Here is a 14,146-nt window from a genome sequence, read left to right as displayed (position 1 = left end):
TAGCCCTCTTACTTTTCTCAAATGTTGGCATGCATGGTAGCGGTGGGCGAAAACCAAATTATCTTGTGCACAGATTTCTGCTGTTGATTACCAGGAGGATCCGGTAACAACTAGATCCACAGTCACGAAAAAGATGGGTAAAAATATGGCCATAGTTCTGGAGTTCTCACTGTCTCCCCAGTTGCGCCCCGTCTTTGCAGATAAAACAATTAGACCTTCCAAGCAGACGAGGAAATTCTGGAGAGGCTTAGCCAATCAGAATTGGTTTAACACATTCTGACTGTCAAAAGCACCCAATCAGAATTAGTGTCTGTTTAAGCAATCCTGATAGCTTGTTGGACAGCCAGCCAGAATGACTGTGCCTTCCCACTGTTCCTGCTCTAGTTTTGGAGTTCAGGAAAGAAGAACTGATTAACAGCACAGTCATGGAGTTACGAAATTCAGGTAGGGCACTTGAATTCCATAAGGCTGGCAGTTTGCTTAATATGAGCTGGTGCTTTCCGGTGCTCGGCACCGGCACTTCATTGTCAACACCAGTGCATGTGACAGCCTGCCACAAGGTGGTGCTGTCTGGTAAATTTAGAGATGACCACAACAACAGTTATTTATTAACTCAATATCCATTAAAAATTAATATTACCTGCCTCCCAAGCCATTCTCCTAGCTTTGGGGGCCTGAAATAGTACGAACTGCCAAACTTGTAGGAGTGGGATGGTTATTAGTTGTATTGTTACTATCATTGGTTGCACTGGCAGGGACAATGTGTGGTGCAAGCTGCTCGGGCCTCCTGACGTGAGCCCTGGCACTTATGCTGCCCATCTCTGCCAACGCGCTATCTCAGCTTGCATTTGTGAGGGGATATTGCATCGTGTGACTGCAACTAATGATGGAGGGCACCTAGAGTGTCTGTGGAAAGCTGTTTGCCCACTCCAATTCTGTCCTCCTGGTTGAACTACACTAAGAGCTGTCCTTAAAACCTGTGTTGCCCTGCCATAGGTTTACTAACAGTACAATTCTGATTCCCACATTTCATGAGTCACAGAATCATTTTCAAATATTCCTGTCCTGTAAAGATATCTTCTAATGGATGACACAATAAAGTTTATATCTAATGCTTGGTGGCGTCATCATAATACCTTACATATAGATGGTCTCTGAAATTCAATGAGGTCATTGTAAATGTAAATGTTGTATACTTGTAAAGCGCACAGCTGCCCCAGCAACGGGGCGTCCCGGTGCTGTATACCGCTGGGGAACCCATCCTGGCTTTCCCTGTGAGATGGTCCCTACTGGGCATCTCCAAGGTGAAGACAAGCATCCCCGGCGCTGATGGGGCCGTAAGTGGAGATTAAGCAAGCTACTGCCCAGAGTTGCTGAGTGGGATCCATGGTTAGAGTAGGCACAGAGGCGAGAATTATCGAGTCCGCTGACCTTGGCCCAAGACCCTGCCGTGTCGGGAATCGAACCCTGGTCCCGGGCCGACCTCTGCTTCCAGGTCTGCCACCTCTAACCAGTGAGCCACACCACTCCACGTCACGTTTAATTATGTAAATAAACATATATAAATGTAATGGACACACATCCATGGTCTTTCTGATCAGAAGGCAGAGAGATGTGTTCTTGCGTGCTGCTCCAGTAGGGTTACCGTTTCCAAGTTCACCCAGAGAGGTGTTAACCGGGCTTTCCTCTCTGCCAGCTTGAAAGATGCCATTCCTCAGAAGAGGTGGACATGGCGAGCCTTAAGTTTACTTACATCCAATATGTCTTCTTACCCAGTGTTTGTTGCCTGAAGCTCACAAACCAGGATGGTGCTAACCTTTTTCTTGTGAGCTCATCTCCTGCTTAGATCATATATAAAGAGCCTTGACCCTAAGATAGATATGTCACAACAAATTTATTGTCCTATTTTGTGTTCATTGTCCATTTGCTAGTTGTTTTGTCTCCGATATTTGCTCTACTTTTCAGATGGATTTCTGCTTGGAATTATAGTTTCTCAAAGATCTGTCCTAGACTCTTTCTCAAACCTTATTTAGTGTCTTGCTTGTTTTTTTCTGTCCTTTTTTGCTTTTCCCTCTTAACTGAAACGCTTCAAGGGAAGCACTTGACAACTTTCACCTGTATAGCACCGTATTAAGGTCGCCTTTTCCTCACACACTTAAGAAGGAAACTTGAGAAACTTTCACAGTGACAACCTTTCCCCTTTTCCCACTTTTCCATGCAGTACCTTATAAACCTGACATGTCTTTTGTGTTCCTCAAATTTACTCCCCCTTTCCCCATCTTCTCCAACTTTGCACTTTACTTTTACACGCCACCCTCTTTTTTACTTTTCTGTCTGACGGTAACTGAATGGGAAAATGCTGGTGCTATTTAAAGCACCACACATAAATAAATAAATGAAAAAATTAATTAATTAATAAATTAATATGGTAGCATCAAAAATGTCCGACCATTTCACAAAAATTATTCTATTCATAATGCCCTCCCACCAAAAAAACAAATCAAACAAACATGTCTTGTCTTTCACCAAACAAAAAATATTTGTCATTTAAGTATTGAAAGTTATGTTGGTGAATTCTGTGTGGTTTTATGACCAGGAAAATCGGTCCCACATTACTCATAATTGCATGGCACTGGGCTGATTTTACCAGGCACTAAAAGTAAAACCGTATGCAATATTACTGTGGCCCCAGTATCATGCAACCCGTAATCAGGGTCAGAATGTTTTACATAGCAGACCTTACCTTGGTGGGTATTTTGTCCTTACTGTATAATTCAGTCAATCTGTTGCATAAATTGACTTTCATCTGCCACATGATTCCAGTGAGCAAGGGAGTAATGTGTTATGTTACAAGGTATATTCTGTGCTATTTGCCACTCTTTAGGTTCTTCCCACTATAAGACATGCAACCCTTTGCCTATGTTAGTAAGGGTCAGGAGAACACCTTGAAAGAAATGTATGACTGGATGTGATTAGTTTCAACATACATTATCTTATATTCATTAGATGCCTGGCTAATATTATTTGCCATTGCTCATGTTCACAAAAAACACATATTTCACAGGATTTACATCATCTAGTCAATTACTGACTGTCAATCAAAGGAAAAGCCAAAACATGTTGAACATATAATACGAACCATACATATGTGATACCATGCTCTTTATTGTTCTGTACCGTCATCTCCATATTCTCAGAAGGTTTGCAAACCAGCTTTTTGCCTCATTTTATGCCATTGCATTAACACCCTTAAATGCCATTATATAAGTATAAAAGACATTAACAGTGACATATTCCATCATAGAAGTATAAAATACATTAGCATTTATGTATCTCCCACCTTCATATGCTTTTAGATTGCATATATCACCTCCATAGAACTTTACACCAGATATATTTTTGCATATTTCTGGTTACTACAGTGACCAGTTTTCCATAGTTTCTTCTGAAAGTGTCCTTTTCTCCACATGGAAAAGTTTAAATGAAATCATGCTAGACTGCAAACTTGAGGTTAATCACGTGATACCGCCCCTATATCTCAAACTACATCACTCAAACTTAGATACTGCTCTTAATTCACATTAAAGTCACACCTCCATAGGGTGCTCTGAGGTTCAGCCAGTTATCTACTTAACCCCCCTTGGCCAGTCTCCTGGCCACTGCCCACAGCAGATCCACTTACGAGATGTTCTGTGTGCTGAAGTGTGTTGCAGATTTGTCTACATTGAGTATGATTACAATTTCCATCCATAAAGTATGCTTGAGTCCCTGGCTGAGCCTATCTTCCTTTGTGTGGAGTATTCCATTCTCCACTGGGGCAACTGATGCTGTCACTATAGCAGTGGATACAACCTGAATAGCAGTGCATATCGTTAACGTAGCAGTGGATATTGTCTGTGTATTACAGGATATTAACACTGCAGAAGAAGGCATTCCCTTTCAATCTGCAGATATTATCACTGTAGCTCTGTCTATCTTCACTTGCTGAAGGTTGGAGTGTAGCTTTGAGGGCAGGAAGGCCTGCCAGAAACCAGCCGTGGGAGTGCGCTTGACCCCTTTATAGCCAGTGTCTGCTACAGATTCAGCAATCTTTTACAGCCGGAAACACAAGCGACCTGCAAAACTGTGGAAGAGCTCACTTGCGCACGGAAGGTTTCATCCGCAGGTAACCTGAGCGGAACACTGGAGTGGAAGGCTGACTTTAGGAGCGAACATTGAAGTACTGTTGAAGACGATGGCGGTTCAGGCCTCTCTCTCTTTGTGTAATAATCATCTGTCACTTGAATCCTTCTTAGATGATAGCTCCTGAGGTCCGAGGAACCTGCATGTGCAGTCTGCCAGCTAGTGGTGCCTACTACAGCTCTGGCCTCGGTGTGTCGGAGGATAGGGAGACGGTGGGAGCAGAAATAGAATGGTGTCTGGAGGACAAGCATATTGGTATTGGAGCTTGGTCCAAAACGGGGCTTTACGTATCAGTGCATGATCATTTTAGTGTACATACTTTTACAACGTAAATTCTTCCGTGCACTTTTAGGCACAATGCATTTTATTTAATTTGGCGGTAGACCCTAACCCCCATGCTACTGATTCAGATCTGTGCTCAGTGTGAGTGGTGTCTGTTTTGAACGTTTGCCAGGGCTTACGGTGTTGCAGTTCGGCCCTGAGAGGATGTATATCTGTATCAGCAGAGAGCACCTCTGTAACAGAAGGCATAGCTATTGTAGGAGCAGACATCAGCTTGGTAGATGAAGTAAAATCTTCACCATAGCAGCTAAACCCATCTTTGCAACAACAATTGTTGCTGTGTGGTCCTCTCACATCGTTCCTGCAGCAGCTGCAGTTGTCTATGTATGTTGACGCTATCCTGCCAGATAAAGCGCCCGCACAGGATCGGAGCCGGTGTTAAACCTCAGCCATGAATGAGGCAATGTGTCCCTCTACGGCTCCCAATATACAGCATTTCAAGGAAATATATTCCCAAGAGTCAAAAGTAAAATGTAGACCTTGAAGCCTTATTGAAATAATTCATGGTGCAACACAAAAGGGAGAAATTGATTAAATGCATAGTAAATCAGTAAGGCATAAGGCTCAAGCAAATGTAGCAGTAATTCACATGAAGTCAAAGCAAAAATATTCAAAGTCTAAATTGTAAGAGGAACCAACAAGGGGCTCTGCCTTTAAAGTTGAAGAGTCAGAAGATTGGCTCACTTCCAGATTTTACAGTTTATACAAGCAAATTCACCATAGAAGTCAAAGGAAATCGCAAAACCAGCATAAGGTGATCAAATGTAGGAATGAATTGACAAATCACAATACAGAATTATACAACGTCAACTGTTGCCACCATTCTAACCCTAGCCCCTAACCTGAATATTTTATGTGTGCTTTTCTAACCTAATCGGATGTGACAGCACAAACTAGTTAGAAAACAAATGCAGTCACACAAGTGAATAGCTACTGGCAGGAAAATCTTTGAAAGTTGCAAAAGACTTCTCCCATGATTTTTGAGAACAGCATGTCAATGCAAAGCATTACAAGTGCACATTTTGGTTAAGTGCGGTAACAGAGGAATGAAAACGCACGCATTATCATGGCTGCATTTGAAATAAAAAGGCGTCGAGGCCTAGTAGTGTCAAACACAGAAAAATGCAGATGTCAAGTGCAGTGTTGTCATTTCAGCGGTACAAAAGTGCAGAAGTGTACACATTCAGCACACATTTTAATGAATTAAAATCAGCGTTTACATGTAAAAGCACACCTCTTCACTGCCTTGGATGCTATCTGTGAGGTGGCCCTAGCAGCAGAGAACACCAGGCATACAAGGAAGCCAGAGTAGGAGTGTTGCCGCTAAAAGGCAGATGGAGGCGCGGCTGGTGCATAATCAGAAATTAGTGCATATGCCCCTGCATCCGAGACACCCACGTTTCATTGTGGAAGTAAAACAGAAATCTTCCGTGCATGTGCCTAAAAACCAGAATAAATGTGGGAAGTCAAGGAAATGGATGTTAGTCTATAATTAAAATCGAGTTTCACAGTGACCTACAAATTGTGCATTACTTGAGTTAGGAGATTTTCGGTAGTGTTGTTGCCTAAACTGTAGATTTGAGGATTGCCTTTCTACCAGGCTTTCCCCACCTCTTAAATTCTTTTCATTTTTGTTCTGGTCCCTTTGAAACTTGAAAGCTGTTCGCCGCCGTGTGATTTGCTTGTTCTTTCGAGTTTGCACCCTATAGTTTCTTTTGAAATCAGACCCTTGGGCCGACACATCCATCTTCCTGAGTCGTGTTTTTAAATGTCTCATCACCTCACAAATCACCGTCAGCCCCTTTCTTTAACGTCGGTGTTTGGCCTGTGTTTACATCCTTCCTTTGATATCTGACTACCCTCCGCCTCCCTCTTTCATTCTGAGTCATTGTTTTTCTTGCCTCCCCCTCCACGTTTACACAGTTTATGTAGTGCTCGCCTTTTAAGTTGCCCTTCTTCACAGCTGATCTGCGAAACATTCACATTACCTCATTCAGCTGCCGCGGTGGCCATAACCCCCAGTACAAGCACGCTGTATGAATGAGCGGGCAATGAACTACAACGCTAAATATCTATCTATCTATCTATCTATCTATCTATCTATCTATCTATCTATCTATCTATCTATCTATCTATCTATCTATCTATCTCTCTCTCTCTCTCTCTATATATATATATATATATATATATACTGAAAAAACCATAGGTTATAGTTAGTGCAGGCAACTATAACTCACGCGACCGCAATCCTCTGCTGATGCTAATACTGTATTTAGACACTTATTTGCCCATGTCTTCTTCCATTAAATTTTAGCTATACATATATTACAAATATTTTTTTTTCATAAAGACACATATGTCATCAGCAGAGGATTGCGGTCGCGTGAGTTATAGTTGCCTGCACTAACTATAACGGGGGAATTTCATTGGTTTTTTACGAGTGAAATGTACAGCTAACTATAACTTGTGTGAAACCTATGGTTTTTTCAGTGAATTTGCAAGGTTTTTTAAATGCTAATTCCTAACTATATCGTGTGTGAAACCTATGGTTTTTCAGTGAATTTGTACGGTTTTTTAAATGCTAAGTTACTTTACGCCATTCGTGGCGTGCGTGCCCAGTTAACGCAGTTCGTTCCGTGCGCGCACGGTGCGCTTCGCGCACCGTGCGCGCACAGTGAGCACGTGGTGCGCTTCGCGCACCGTGCGCGCACAGTGAGCACGCGGTGCGCGGCGCCCACTTTACGCAGTTAGTGCCGTGCACGCACGGTGGTCACGCGGTGCGCTGTGCGCACCGCGTGCCCACGTTATGCGGGATGGGCCATGTACGCACGATGCGCTTCGCGCACCGTGCGCACATGGGGGACATATTATGCGCTTCGTTGTGAAAAGGTATTCATTTGTACTATTTCGTGATGATATAAGCCATGCACAAATGGTGCCCTTCGGGCACCATTTGCACAGGGGGTGTGGAGAGTGTGGATAATTTATTTTTTATTTTTTATTTTAACCGTACGCGTACGGTAATCGTAATTGGGGATTTTTCGAAAAAAAATAAAATTGTTTTTTTGGCCTTGGGGGTTGTTTGGGGACACCTATATCGATGCTGGGTGGTTAAGAACTGAATATACTGCCCCTTTAGATGGTTTTTGTCTTTGTTTTTGCTGCCCCCCTCAGAGTGCGAGAGAGAAAATGGCGGCCGCCGCTTCCTGGTTTCGACCGATTCGAATGTTTACTTAGATCGAACAGCCATTCAGAATCGCGCTCGCGCACGTCACCGTACGCGTACGGTAAGCGCACCGTAAGCGCACCGTAAGCTGGCTCAGATATATATATTGATTTAAAGGCTATTTTCTCAGAATCTACTGAACAGATTTACACCAAACCTACAAAAGGCACTTCCTTGACCTGTACACTACCTCTCTGCCAAATTTCAAGGAACTCTGTTCAGCCGTTCGGGCTGTAGCTGTGTCTAAAGGTCCTATGGAAAAATGCATGGGAAAAACGCGTTTTGGGACCCCCCTTTTATCTCAGCCCCCGCATGACGAATCCCCCCGAGACTTTCAGGGTAGGAGCGGAGCGCAGCGCCCCACCTATTTTGAAAATTTCGCGAGGATTCGTCGACCGGCGCCAAAGTTATTCAAAATAGAATGTTGCGGTTTTCCTATGGAAACAGGGTCCTAACTATAACTACCTACTGGCGACCGCCAGTAGGTAATACACACATGTATATATATATCTATATATATACACACATGTATATATATGTATATATATACACACATGGTTATATATGTATATATAAATACATATGTATATGTGTGTGTGTATATATACACACACACATGTATATATACACACACATGTATATATATATGTATATATATACACACATGTATATATATGTATATATATATACACACATGGATATATATGTATATATACATACATATGTATATGTGTATATATATATATTTCAAGAACGGCGTTAAAATTATCGCCGCTTTAGCAGCAGGAAACTGGCGCTAAAGCGGCAATAATGGGCTTTATAATATGCCCTTGAGAATTCCAATAGAAGCCCATGTTCGGGTGTAAACCTGGGCCTCTATTGGAATTATCTGTGGCATATTATCAAGCCCATTATCGCCGCTTTAGCAGCAGTTTCCTGCCGCTAAAGCGGCGATAATTTTAACGCTGTTCTTGGTAATATGCCCCCCAAATACTTTCAGTATACTCGTGGAGGATGCTACTGCACCTGCTTGACAGATCGTTAGTAAGATGTATATATATATATATCTAGTTTGATTCGCATCCGTTTCATATGTATACAGAGCGTCCTTGTTCCCTGGCCCAACATTGCATAATTATGGTTCAGAAATATTTCTGCAGTTTGTATAAACTATGTACCTTAATGCATACTTATTTAAAGTAATGAGACCCGCTGGCATTGTAAGGGTCGGTCTCAACTTATGCTCCTGCTTTTATTTTTACTCTTCTAAATTGGCTACTCATGTTTACCTTCAACTTTCACATCATTCAATGTGAAGTCTCTTTTCTGTGTTGCTGTTTGTCTATGTAATGCATCCTGTTATTCTATTCTTTGTGTGATCAAGGCAGCTAGTCTGTCGAAATGCGTCACCTAGAATAAACAGTTCCTGGCTAACTCCTGAGCGTGCGTTGTACTTGGATCGTTGTGTGGCATTTACCTGCCTGCTGGCCCCGCTGTCTTCACGCGCCACCTGCCAGGATTTCAGAAGGAGCAACTTTAGAAATCGCGTGCCAGTGCGGAGGTGGACTCTTCCCCTCTCTGATCCAAAATAATGTTCAGTCTTCCCAAACTTGGCAGGCACCAACCTGACTGTGCATGAACTGCCAGCCTGAATCTTGATTTGAGACTTGCTGAGCGCTGGCATGCCACGAAGGGGCCTCAGGGCGTATTCACCTCCAAACAAGCGCCGACTACGCACGCCCAAACAGCCCCCCAGAATTGACACCACCTTTGGGGCACAAGCTTTGCCCTACCACCCGATGACCCCCCCCCCCGCCAACCCTCCCACACCCAATAACTACCTGACTCGGGTTGGAGGGCTCACAAAGAGATCCGAACTGTAACATAGTCTGGCTTCGAGGTCACAGAAGGGGTAGAATTTATGTAATCGACCATTGGAGGCATTGTAGAACACAGTGCTACGAAGTGGACTTCAGGCAATAAGATGGCGCTTTACAATACATTCTGACAAATTATGGCCTGAATTAATTCTATTAAACAAACGATGTCTTATGCTCCACTGCCCAAAGTACAAGAGAGGTGTCCCACATTTCATCATTTTGAAATACTAAGTGCACAATTTGCAAGCGAAAATCTGAAGCAATCTTTTTGCCCCTTGACTTCCACCCGAGTGATATTTTTATGGGGGTTAGGGACGTTAGAATGGTGGTGGGGAAAAAAGTCTAAGACTTAAAATGAGAATTTCCACTACTAAAGATTGAGAGAACGTGTAGATGAGGTATTCGAGTTGAAGCGAGGAGTGTTCTGCAGATGCACACTCTCCTGCCGGGACCCCCGGAACTATTTACGATTCACTGTACGTTTAAATAGAACGTTCAAGTTGTACTGGGATCGGGTCAGTCCCTGCTCTGCGCGGCGATCTGGCTCAAGTTCACATGTCAGTGAAAACTGTACCTTTAATGTACGCTTTCAGGTCTCAAGGAAACCGAAGCGTTACCTCACAAAGGGGGAGGGGACATATGTTTATTCGGGTTTATCTGTAACCGTTCTTACAATAAACTCTGCTGGTATTAGCATCGGGGGAGGTGGGGCCGGGGCTCGCACATCGTGTCATACATTTACATGCAGAATGCTGCTGTGCTGTGTAAAGTATTTGTAGCATTCCTTGAGTGGGGTCTCATACTGATGAACTGCTTTGCTGTAAATGGTGTTCTCTGTGTGTGGTACACAATTCAGGGAATTTATGGGCAGAGGGGTGTGCTCATTACACCGAAACCAGTCAAAAATAACCTCGTGCACAGGATGACAAATTCATTACACGACCAGCGACTCTCCCGAGAGAAGAAGAAGAAGTTACTTGTGCTCCGAGGCAGGGGGGGGAGAGGGGGGCTAAAGTGAGGAGAGGCTCCCTGAGCGGACGTGTGCTGTGTGGGGGGGCGCTGAAGCGAGGAGGCCTCAGTGTGCAGGGTAGTGCCTGCAGCCTTTCTTATCTTTAGGGGGCCATCTGTTTCTAATTAGCATGGCTGCGCTAAGGCCATGCTAATTAGAAACAGATGGCCCCCCTAAAGATAAGAAAGGGCTTTGCGACAGCCGCAAAGCAGACGATCCTGTCTGGATTGGCCGGACTGAAGGGAGAAAGGGCAGTGGCCTAAAAACCTCATTTCTAAAGGCAGGCCACCGTTTAGCATAAATGGTGATGCCAGCCAATGAAAATGAGGGGCGGGGCTTCAAGTCCCCTACTGAAATCTCCTTGCTCACAAGAAGTCTCGCAGAGCGAGCAGCGCATTGCGCTGCAACGCCACGCGAGACCTAAAAAGCAAGCTTTCTGGGCAAAGACCTAGCTTTCTGCCAAATTTGGTGTAATTCCCTTTACCTGTTTTGTCTGTAGTGATGTCTAAAATTCCCTATGAAAATTGTATTGGGAACTTTTGTTAGGGATCCCCCTTTCATCTTGCTAACTGCTTGGTGGATTACAACAAAACGCTTCAGGAAGGATGATGGTACCATCAGGTTGGGTCCACCTCACAATGAGATTACTCAGAATTAATAGTACTGGATAAGTGTAGGATCCATATATCTATTAAAATTGCATCAGTGTAACACCAATCAGAGGGGACACTGTGCAGGATTAAAAACAATTTATCATGGATGCGGTATGAGAAATAATGTCGCATTTATCCTTGTGCCAACATGTCCCAGCCCATAAAAGAGCCCCAGCGGGGTCTTGGGCCTTCAGCAGGGCGAGAATGGATTCCTACTTTGCCTGCTTCATTAAAGAATAATAATAAAGGAAATCTTCTTGGGTTTACACTAGGACAATTTTAACAGATATCTGGATCCTACACTTATTCAGCACTATTAATTTTGAGCTCCCTCATTGGGAGGTGAAGACAACCCTGGTGGTACTATCCTATCAAGGTGAGACAGATTAGCCGATGATGAAGCATGCTACGACAATACGGGTGAGGCTTTTCCGTCAAATTATTTGAATAGTGACCACTGAACTAGTTACATCCTTAACAAATTAGGTTTGGATGTAACTACAGTATTGTTTTTAGAGTGATTGAGCTATAGCATGGAAGACATATGGTAGTGCAATAGCCTCTATATCTTTCTTGGTGAGATTCGATAAAAGGGAAGTGCCAGGAAGGTACAGGATTTGGGCAAAAGACGACTGCTCAAGAAATTAACTTAGGGATGGGAAAAATATGGAGTCAGCCCAATCAGAAACAACACAGTGAGAGCTAGACAAGGAGTAATACGTTTTATTTTTCATTGACATTGATTGCAGACTTTTCCATATCACTTTTGTAACGTTGGCAACAATTTGGAGCTAATATTCTCCTGGCCTCAACCGTATTTAAGATTTTTCTGTTTCATGCTTTTTTTCCTATCGCTTGGCCCCTCTAAGGGTCTGATTGTGAATTCAAAAGAAGTTATTATTTAAGGGCTTTGTGAAAAATGCCTTGTTCGATCAAAAGCTCCAAATAGTTATTAGTTATGCTGCTCTTTACAAAGTTGATCATGATAGGGTCATGCACTTGAACTCAATCCTTGAGTTCACTTTTTTAGGGAATTTAGATCCTCAACCCCGCCGAGTCTACCCTGGCCGATTGCCATTCAATATTCATGTTTTTAAGCACCTTCCAAGGTTCACAACTTGTTGATTTTGGAGGCAGTCATGATGTTTATAGTCTCTTTATCTTGAATCAAGTCAGGCGTTTTTCCCATTCCCATGAAAGCATTTGTTCTTTTGGTTTTACGATTGTGCTACACACAACCCCAGGCCTGGGCACAGTGGAACATCGGGCTCTCAATTCAAGGACCTTTCCTTCACTGCTTTGATGTAATTGCTTGTCCTTAGTACCAGACACACCTTGTTCCCTAGAGTACCGGTGTTTCACTGGGCAAAGTTTGGTCAGAGTGGAGCCACACATTGGAACTGGAGTTGTTGGAATTGGCACTGAGGGCACAAACGTGAATCTTTGACTGTGTAAGAACTGTTTGGGTGCTTCATAAAGGAGCCTCACTTTTTCATTAGCTCCCCGCTTAGTGTTTGGATTACATGACCTATAAAACCTGCACAACCCTTTCTCCAGCTTTGAAATGTCAGTTATGTGCAACTTTTCTAGGAACTACATCATATTTTGGGTCAACACACTTGTGTCCAGATCTACGCCTGTATCCCTTCCTGTCCTCTTTACACTTTATGGGGCCAGGCCTCCTGTTTTAATTGATCTTTAACTTATTTCAAGTTAACTTCTGCAGGAGGGGGTGTCAGGTGTAGGATCTAGCCAGTGATGGACTGTAAATGTCAGCTATACCAGACCCTCCTCAGGGCTTCTGTTTAACACTTACTTTCCAGCATCACTTGAATAGTCTCTTTTTCTTTTCAACTGTTTATGAAAAAAAAAAATGGGAACAAGGAATTTGAAGCATCTTCTCTTTCCCTTTTGCCATCTATTTTGCAATCAGAGGGTTTCGTGTTCCACGTTTTGTGTTTCTTTTCCTTCTTCCACACAGTTCTTCGTGGTTTCTGGTTCTCTTGTGTCCTTCTTCGCCTCTTACAACTGCTTTATGAAGGAGGATATGGGGTTGGGGCGTTGCTTGCAAACAGGTAGTTGCATCAGGCTCGCCTAGGGTATAGCAGGAGCACAGATACATCACAACGCCCATCTTGGCTGTAGCCAACTTCAGAGAAGTGCTCGTTTCTGCAATGGTAAGAGTAGACAAATGCTTATTGTGGCCGTGTGGGCTACCCTACCTGTATTTGTCCACTGTCTTCTAGACTTGGAATGCTATGGGTACTGGGAATGTTCGCAAATCAAGAACTTCTGATCCAGGAAGTTTCAGCCGGGAGGGTGGCGGAGTGGGTAAAACAATCTGCCGAGGTGTTTGTGAGGTGCTAGTAAGACAGGCTTTAAGTGTACTCCCCTAGCAATCCTTCGGGCCTGTATGGCTCACTTTGCCACCTTAGTAAACTCCCTAGTTAAAGATACTGTATCACTAGCCTCTCCAATGAGCCCACAACCAAAACTAAAAAGAGCACACTACTGTAGCTATGGTCAACAGTGGCGGTTGGTAAGCCACGAAAATGATGGGGTGACATAACGTACGTACGTCCTCGGTGTTCTCCAGCCCTGGCTCCAAACTCTTCCGAGCGCGAGGTCCCACGGCTCCCAGAGGTCCTTATCCAATCCAGACACTGCTCTCATGCTGCATGAGTGAAGCATCTGGAGTGGCTCGAGCAGGCTGTCTCAGCGCTCCAAAGCGCACTGAAGGCCTGTGCCTGCTCTCCAACCCTGCTTTCTAAGACAGCTGGGTTGGAGAGGTTGAATAAATAGCGCACATCGGTTTGGCCGTAGCAAGGTAGCCGAACAAACCGACATGCGCAAT

At 43.6% G+C, this 14,146-nt stretch overlaps 1 protein-coding gene across 3 annotated transcripts in view; it reads right to left on the bottom strand.

Annotated features, from left to right (window-relative positions):
- The window catches only part of FLT4 (fms related receptor tyrosine kinase 4), a 486,636-nt gene that overhangs the window by 262,919 nt on the left and 209,571 nt on the right, over positions 1-14,146 (bottom strand). The gene's annotated exons all lie outside the window — the stretch shown is intronic.

Source organism: Triturus cristatus, chromosome 7 (genome assembly GCF_964204655.1).
Source record: "Triturus cristatus chromosome 7, aTriCri1.1, whole genome shotgun sequence".
NCBI lineage: Eukaryota > Metazoa > Chordata > Amphibia > Caudata > Salamandridae > Triturus > Triturus cristatus.
The sequence above is the reverse complement of the archived record's forward strand: the minus strand, read 5'-3'. Positions and strand labels throughout refer to the sequence as shown.